Below are 9973 nucleotides of genomic sequence, written 5' to 3'. Positions count from 1 at the left end.
TAATTCAAATCATGACAAAGGTATAAACCAACATCCTAAAACATAAATACTTAAACTAGTTTATCATAACTTTTATCAAGATGAAGATAAACACCGAAATTGCTTCCAATTCACAAAAAATAACAAGCTAACAATTAAGGTCAATTGTATCAACATATACCTAAACAATTTCATAACATTTGGATTTTGATTTCATAATAAAACAAACATAATTTCTGATTTTATAGCTTATAAACAAAAAAAAACTTCAAATTTCATATCTTATACACAAAGAACTTCAAATTTCAGATTTTATACACAAAGAACGACAAAAAAGAGCAAAAAAGAACTTCTAATTCACATACAATTTCAAAATTCACAATATTAGAACAAAAAACCCTATACACAAAGAACTTCAAATTTCATAACACCAAAGCATAAAATATGATGATGACGAGAACAATAGAATCCCATTAACAGAACAATAGAATCTCATTCCTTCATAACACCAAAGCATAAATGGATACTGATTTTATAGGTTATACATACATATTTTATGATTTAAAAAATCATTAACAGAACAATAGAAGAATAACTTTACCTGTTTGATGATTTTTTGTCCGACTAGCGAGATGGGGCGAGATGGTGGCTAGATGGTAGCGACCGACGATGAGGCAATATCCGGCGAGAGATGGCGGCGACCGGCGATGAGGCAATATCCGACTGTCGATGTGGAGCTGCCGATGAGGCAATATCCGGCTGTGTTTTTTTGGGTATACGGCTCTATGTTTTTAGGTCACGATGGAAGAGAACTAACGAGGGAAGAAGAATAAAGAGGAGGGGTAGAAGTGTCTTATTTCCAGTCAGTAATGGTATCAATCTGACTGGGTAAGAAATTTGGGCCAACTTATCTTACCAAGAAAGCACAAATCAAACAACCATTGTCTGACCGAGTCAGCCCAATTCGCTGACTCGACCCAGTCAGACGGGTTTCAAAAACACCCTTAGAGAAACATTACACCTCGTTACATGAAAGTTATGGTTTGTTTCTCTAATCCATAGTCAAATCATCTCTCTAACTCATAGTCAAACCATCTTACGTGAACTTGCAAAGGTCTTTTATTGTTTTATGCCCTTTTATTATTTTTGCATCCGTTGAATTTGTTCCAAAATTACCAAATGGTTTGTTATTTTCAAAATATTGAAGCGCATTAATCAATGAACTACATTTATTGTTTTTGAATAAAATTTGAAAAAGAGTTTCTTTGAGTGGGTGTAGACATTGTCCTTTTAGATTAAAATTGAGGTTTTGTAGGTTTGGTCTTCGTGCCCCAAATTCTTTACTTTCCTTATTACGTTCACGATGAATCATAGCGTTTCTTAAGTCATGTATTGCTCTAAATGTATAGTGTTTCTTTTCTTCATATGATGAATCAAAAAGGTGTGAGAATGATTCGTATGCTTTTTCAACTTCTTTATTTTACGTTCGCGATGACCTTAGTAGATGTTTCGTTTCGTCAACTGGTGGTATTAAGTTGGATGTTGAACTCATAGCCTTATACTTAAAAAATCAATTTAGGCATCTAGCTTAGAATAATATTCACAAAAATAGCAACCATGATAAAAAAAATCCAGCGTGATTATCAAAACATGTTGATAAGTGAGATGAAAAAATTCTCTGTAACACCCGCGTTTCCGGTATGAATTCTTCTTATTTAAATCTTTAATTTATGTTTTTTTTAAATCGTTGGAGGCACGGGGCGTCCTTTTTAGATGTGGCATGCCCAATCTTTTGGGTTGATGTCATTTCTAGGGTTTTGGGTTTATTTAAAGGGCACAAACCCTAGGTTTTCGTCATTTTAAGCTTCCATCACCCTCAAAACGCTCCTTGTGAAACCCTAGCCATCATTGAAGAGTTTTGAGCTCATCCTCTCTCATATAATCCATTTTTGTGTTGTTTTTGTGTACTTGAGTGGAGGAAACAAGAAAGGTTGGTCATTGGAGCATAACACTTAAAGTAATCAGCGTTCTCTATTCTTTTTGGACCTTTGTAAGTTCAAAATATTCAAGCTTTATCTTATTTTACATATAAATCTAGGAGTTTGTTGGGGTTCTAATCCATTTAAGTATGTTTTGGTCCCTTTGAGGTTTTCTTCATGCAGTTTGAAGAACTCTATAGCTCATGAATGATGTTTGGGTCAAGATCTGATCATTTGCTAGAGTAAAGAGTGTATGCAAGAGCTCTCTTTGCTCCATGCATGAATATAAGTGCATTTTGGGTACTTTTGGGACTTGTGGTTTTAGATATTGTTTGTTTGGACCATCCAAATTGATAAAGTTGGAAACTTTATCCATTAAGACACTAAGAAGATTCATATATGAGATTTGGGATTTATGACATAATGGATTAAGTCATTTGTTAAGTTGTTTTGGCATGGGACATGGGGAACCTCTAAAAATCGATTATTTTGTCTTTTAGATGGGTTAAGGTTCAATTAACCCATCATGTTGATTTTTTGACCAAGTTTGACTTTTGGCCAAACTTGTTGGTTTTGAGTTATATGTTGAGTATGAACCTCCATTTAGTTTATAGGTGGTTTATGTTACTAATTATTTCGAGTTACAAGTGTTTATCGGTTCAACATTTGATTAATGTGAGTTTTCTCACAAAATTGTATGTGACATGCATAGCTAGTATGATAGGTTGTATGGGTGTTGTTAGAGTAATGATATGTGTTGGGCTAGTTGATCTATATGTTTGGTATGTGTTGATTATAAGGGATGATGGTTACGTGCCTACAGGCCCACTGGAATGGAAGTTAGAAGTTCAACAAGTCTTTGAGATGATGGTTATGTGACTATAGGCCCACAGAGGTGTTGCCTATGAATTTCATCTGGCTGGAGGTTCTACAAGTCTTTGGGATGATGGCTTTATGTTTGTAGGCTCTCTAAGGTGTATTCTACAAGCCTTTTGTATGAATTGTATGTGTAATGTTGATATATGGTATTTTGGAAAACTCATTAAGCTTTGTGCTTACATATGTGGATTAAATGTTTTACAGGTTGTGCTTCTGGTTGTGGGAAGGCTCCAACTTGGCTGTTACGTGCGCGTATCTCCTATATTTATGATTTTAGACTTGAGAAAATGACACTATAACACAATTAAGTTTTGGCTTTGTCCCGGATTAGTCCTTAATGTTTTTTTTTGCGCAATAGGCCATTAAAGTATCATTTTACCTATTAAATAAGGGAAGTATGCAATTCAATTCCGATTTCACTAGTTACACTTATCCTACTTATCCTAGGCGGCTTTTTTTATTTTTTATTTTTCATTTTCCTTTTAAAATCAAGGGTAAGTCTATGTGGTTTTTCTTTTTCATCTTACTTTTCTTCACCGATGTTCATAATCGTTGTTGACGTACTCATCTTCTTAACATCACTATTGTCGTACTCATCTTCTTTGCATCTCTCATCATGGAAGTGGGGTTGGGGTTTTCATCTAAGATCAATTTTCGGAGATGAATATACAACAACGACATCATATGCAACAAAACGATGGAGGGTTCATGGCTATGCCAACTCCAGTGTTGGTTTCAGGTTCTCTGATGAGTTATGTGAAGATGATCTCGGAACACTATGGTCCCTTTTCATCTTATCACACGAGATCAAAACAGGGTCTACAGATGGACGCATCTTCTTCACCGGTCTCAGCACTAACCCTAGCCATTTGTGGAGGTGTCAGCGGTAGTGAAATTAGTGGAGTTTCTAGTGTATTTCTTGGCAATAATCTCCGACATTTCTTTCACCAACCATCGCGTCACCGTCTTTAAGGGTTCATGGCGTCTAAAATCGAGTTTATGGCATCAGGAATTGATTCCCTTCAAGCCTAAATCTTGATACTTTTACTTCTTCAAGTTTCTTGATCTTCAATTTTTTGTGTTTCGAGTTCTAGGGTTCGATTATATTGATTTCAATTTCTACAGGAAGAAATTTTTGGGGATTTTTTTAATATTTTTTCAGTTAGGCTAGTGATATTTCACCAACACCGATTTCTGGTGCCCCTATGGTGGCAGGTGTTCGTGGGTAGACGAGGGTCGAGGTTCCGGTAAGTTGTGGTGATTGATGGGAAGTTATCGCTGCTCATGTATCTCAAACTAAAGTTACAACTGCAACCGGCTGGGAATAAGACATGAGTGTGTCTTATGTGTTCAAAATTTCTTTTGGTCTTTGTTTAAACTAAGTGTTTTGAACCTAGTTTTATGATATATGAGTATTTTGTTTATGTTAGAAAAATGAAATTGATGTGTTTAAGGTGGATTGGACAAAGATAAATGATGGTGATGGGTGGTTGTGATGGTGAGGTTCGAGTGGACGATGGTGGGGGTGGGGTGAAAGAAACTGGAAAGGTGGGTTAAACTAAACGCCACGTGGATGCCATACTAGCACCACCTGAGTATATTTTGTTGACCAATATGTCATGTAGTATGTCATGTCATCTGTGTTAACACAGGATAACCACATCATATTTTTTAAACTGGTGTAATTGACACGTAAAATAGTACTTTAAGGATCTATCGCAAAAAAAAAAAAAAAAAAAAAACTTTAGTGATCAATCCGGGACAAAGCCAAAACTTAATTGTGTTGTAGTGTAATTTTCCATTTAGACTTCTACTGCTTTTGATGTTTTGATACTTTGTTTTCACATGTTATGGTATTTTGTGGATGAAACGAATTGGTACTCAATCTTTATGTAAAAATGGTTGTTTTGATTATTCTTTTAAAAATATTATTTTGGTTTGAAAATTTGGAAGTTATAATTTCTTCACGGTTCGAATTTGGTCAAAATAAAAAATTTATATCTTTTCGTGGGGAATGGCCACTAAATCAGTAACTAAAACTTCAATACTAATTTAAACTATCCCTTGTGGAGAATGTCCACTAAACTTAATAATTGAAATTTAGCTATTAATTGAAAATTGATTCTTGTTGACAGAGCCAAAAAACTTAATGTTGAGTAAACTAGTTAAAAATTTTGATTTATTTTAAACACCGGTATTTTATTTATATTTTGTGAATTATCAAGACTTATACTATTTACCATCAGGCAGTGTACCTGATCAATGAATAGTATAAAAGTAGTAAGACCGAGTGTCGAACTCAAAGGGAATAGGGATTTACCATTAGCAAACAATTCAGTTTAATAAAGTAACAAAAGAGATAATTTGATTATTAAACTAATAAGTAAAGCAAATCAAATAACAACAATAATAAATAAACTTCTAACTTTAATAATATATATATATATATATATATATATATATATATATATATTGAATCCCCTAATGATTATGCTTGATTCAAATGGAGTGGAATGAATATTATCAGTTATTTACCGGATTCTAAAATGTAAATTCCTAATATATTTAATCATATGTTTATAAGTTATCTACCAATAAGTGTAGATTTACTAGATCCATTCTATTAATTTGTATTATGCAAGACTTAGTTGGTATGATCGGTCCCAAAGCTAGTGATAACCTTTCAAATTGCCTACGCCAATATTGTAATCATTGACATTAAATCAACATTTTTATGTCTAACCCGGTGGCACCTTTTAGAGTCATACTTGTCTACGTCAATATCGCTCATTCGCCTACGTCAATAAAGCAATCATGATTTTGATTAAATCATGAGAAAACTATGTGAATGGTACCTAGATCATGTGATATTGTTTTACTACAAAATGAAAATCACTTTTTTTTAATGATAAAACTAATAAAAAAACTTTTGTAGAATATTTAAAGGACATGCGTTTGCTAATGTTTAATAATATGATACTTATATATTTAACAAGATATGACTTTTACCCATTTCTTATATATATATATATATATATATATATATATATATATATATATATATATATATATATATATATATATATATATATTTAATGATATGATATTTATATATTTAATGATAAATACCCCTCCATTGTAAATAATGAAACACACCAAAAGTTATAAAAGATATAACTTTCATATTCTCTCTAAATATTCTTTATTCCCAATTAAAGTTCTTATCAAAGTTTACTAGTTTGGTTTGATTTATAGTTACATTAATTACGCTTAATTCATAACACGTTATCAGCACGAAAGCTCTAATCAAGGTTATTAAAGAAGTGGAAAATCACATCTATCTTAATCAATGTATGTATTACTTAGTAAAAACACTATTAATTATAAAAACCTCAATCATATTAAAATAATAATACTAATGAATTAATGAAACTTATACATTATGGACATTATGGACTACTAACAATTTTTATTTCTTATACTAACATTTATTTATGTATTCTAATTTTTATACTAACATTTACATTATGCAACTAATTTTTATTTATGCAAACGAACATTTACATTATGCAACTAACTTTTATTTATGCATACTAACATTTATATTATGCTACTAACTTTTATTTGTGCATACTAACATTTAAATTATATTTATTTATACATGTCAATGTTTATTTATATTTTAGATACTCTTCATAATTTTATTTAAACATTTACTAATATTTATTTATGTTTCTAATTAGTAAAGTTATGTATTAGTTATAAGTCTTATTATATGATTTATAAAATACATATGCATATATACACAACGGGAATATATATGCAACGGTTATAAACAGCAAAAACAACGGTTATATTTTTTTACCATAAATAAACATCTTTACCCTGCTTATTTTACCCACAACAAATATTTCTCTATTCTATCAAATAAATCAATTTCAATAAATCAATCTTCAAGATGATTCATCCTTTTGTGATAATCATGACTATAATAGTCATGTTACTTTTCATCCCAATCCTTAACATCGAAGATAATATGAAATTTCATCTACTTTTAGGCTTGTATGCAATGTTAGCTTTACCGTTTTTTTTTGTGTAATATTTATTGAAATAAGTGGATTTTAATTTTTATTTTTATTTTGTTTAAAATTTATAGTTACATTATGTCCAACATTGCAAAGCTCGAGTTTGTAGCACTTGAAGTTAGTGGGAAAAACTATGTGCCATGGATGATAGATGTAAAAATGCATCTTGAATCCATGGGAATCTCAAATACTATATATGAATTTAATAACTGTTTGGCACAAGACAAAGCAAAAGCACAAGTTTTCCTTCGTAAGCATATTGATGAAATGTTGAGATTTGAATATCTTGATGTTACTGATCCAAGTATTCTCTGGAATCTTTTGAAAGAAAGATTTGATCATCAAAAGGAAGTTATACTTCCAAATGCTAGAGATGAATGGAGAACACTAAGGTTTCAAGACTTCAAGAAAGTAAATGAATACAACTCAGCTTTGTTCAGAATATGTTCACAACTCAAGCATTGTGGACAAGAGGTTACTGATGAAGATATGTTGGAGAAAACTTACTCAACATTTCATGCAACAAACATTACCTTGATGCAACAATATCGGATGCAAAAGTTCACAAGATATTCTGAACTGAATGCATGTCTGCTCGTTGCAGAGCAAAACAATGAACTCTTGATGAAAAACCATGAATCTCGTCCAACGGGATCAGTAGCACTTCCTGAAGCAAATGCTACAAATATTGGTGGTCATCGAAACAATACACGTGGACGAGGGCGAGGTCGTGGTCGAGGGCGAGGCCGTGGCTATTTTAATCGAAACCAAAGCCATAATCAGAACCATAATTCTGGTCGTGGACAAGGTAATAATCGTGGTCGTGGCCAGAAAAGAAATAATTACCAATATTCACAAAGAAACAATGTCCACACACAAGATAAGGCCAAAGTGGCAAAGCATGACACTGGGACATCACAAAAATCTGATGATTCATGTTATAGATGTGGTAGCACAGGCCATTGGTCAAGGACCTGTCACACACCTGCACATCTTTGTCAACTTTATCAAGAGTCCACTAAAGGAAAAGGAAAAGAAGCAAACCTCATTGATAATGTTGAATTCACTCCGCTAAATGTTGCTGATTTCTGTAATGACATGGAAGACATAAACTAAAAAAATCTATTATTGTTCTAGTAAAACTGTTTTTCCTTCGTTTGTTTTTCATGTAATGTCTTTCCTACAATAAATGAGCTTTCTTTTTAATAATAATTATGATTATGTTTATTCACTTATTATTCCTTTTATATGTGAAGTTTAATATGAGTCGAACTGGAGCACAACACCAAGAAAAGATTGGAGATCTTTGTATAGCAGATAGTGGTAGTACACATACTATTCTGAAATCAAAGAAATGTTTTTCAGAATTAGTACCAACAAAAACAGTCATACATACAATATCAGGTCCTGCAGACTTGATAGAGGGAACCGGGAAAGTCCATTTTATATTACCAAATGGTACAAGCTTTTGTATAGAAAATGCCTTATTTTCTCCAAAGTCTAATAGAAACTTATTAAGTTTCAATGACATATATTTCAAAGGTTATGACACAAAAACTGTGACCATTGAAAATAAGAAATATATGTATATTATAGACAAAAACCATGTGCTTGAAAAACTACCAACACTTGATTCTGGTCTGCATTATACATATATACATATGATTGAATCAAATATGGTAGTAAAAGGAAAACATTGTGATCCTGGGACATTCAGTTTATGGCATGATAGGTTGGGCCACCCAGGATTAACAATGATGCGAAGGATAATTGAGAATACACACGGGCATCCATTGAAGGACCAAAAGTTTCTTCAATCCAATAGCATAAAACCATGTGCATCTTGTTCCCTTGGAAAGTTAATTATAAAACATTCTCCAATGAAAGTTGAAAGGGAGTCACCTAGATTTCTAGAAAGAATTCAAGGTGATATATGTGGACCGATTCACCCACCATCTGGACCATTTAGATACTTTATGGTCTTAATAGATGCATCCAGCAAATGGTCTCATGTTTGCCTATTATCAACTCGTAATATGGCATTTGCAAAGTTTATTGCCCAAATTATTAAATTAAGGGCACATTTCCCTGATTATACTATCAAAAGAGTGAGACTTGATAATGCTGGTGAATTTACTTCACAAGCATTTAATGACTACTGTATGTCTGTAGGAATTGTTGTTGAGCATCCAGTTGCTCATGTACACACACAAAATGGTTTAGCTGAATCACTGATTAAACGTCTCCAGCTAATAGCTAGACCATTGATAATGAGGACCAAACTTCCTGTTTCTGTTTGGGGCCATGCAATCTTACATGCTGGATCATTGATACGCATGAAACCAAGTTCATATCATGTATATTCTCCACTACAACTTGCTTTCGGTCAAGAGCCAAATATATCCCATTTGAGAATTTTTGGGTGTGCAGTATATGTCCTTATTGCACCACCTCAACGGACAAAAATGGGTCCTCAAAGAAGGTTGGGAATATATGTTGGTTATGAGTCAGTCTCTATTATAAGATATCTTGAACCATTAACAGGTGATGTTTTCACAGCACGCCTAGCAGATTGTCAATTTGATGAGGCAAATTTCCCATCATTAGGTGGAGAAAAGAAGATTCTGGAAAAGGATGTGTCATGGCATGAGCCTACTTTATCATATCTTGACCCTCGCACAAAGCAATGTGACATGGAAGTTCAAAAGATAATGCATTTCCAAGAAATGACAAATCAATTACCTGATGCATTTACTGACACAAAAAGGGTGACTAAATCATATATACCAGCTGTCAATGTTCCAGCTCGAATTGACATTCCACATGGACAATCTGATGATAAAGTCACTCAAGAGTCTAAAACACGCCTGAAGCATGGAAGGCCATTTGGTTCTAAGGATAAGAACCCACGAAAAAGAAGAGGAGCAGAAAATGCACTAGATCACGATGAAAGTGTTCCTGGAGAAACACGAATTATTCAAATTCCCCCAGGAAAAGAGGATGATGCATTAAATTATGGTCAGACAAATAGAATATGTGACCAAAATGAAA

Source organism: Lactuca virosa, chromosome 1 (genome assembly GCF_052849685.1).
Source record: "Lactuca virosa cultivar CGN04683 chromosome 1, Lactuca_virosa_CGN04683_v6, whole genome shotgun sequence".
In the NCBI taxonomy this organism is placed as follows: domain Eukaryota; kingdom Viridiplantae; phylum Streptophyta; class Magnoliopsida; order Asterales; family Asteraceae; genus Lactuca; species Lactuca virosa.
Note: the sequence above shows the minus strand (reverse complement) of the source record.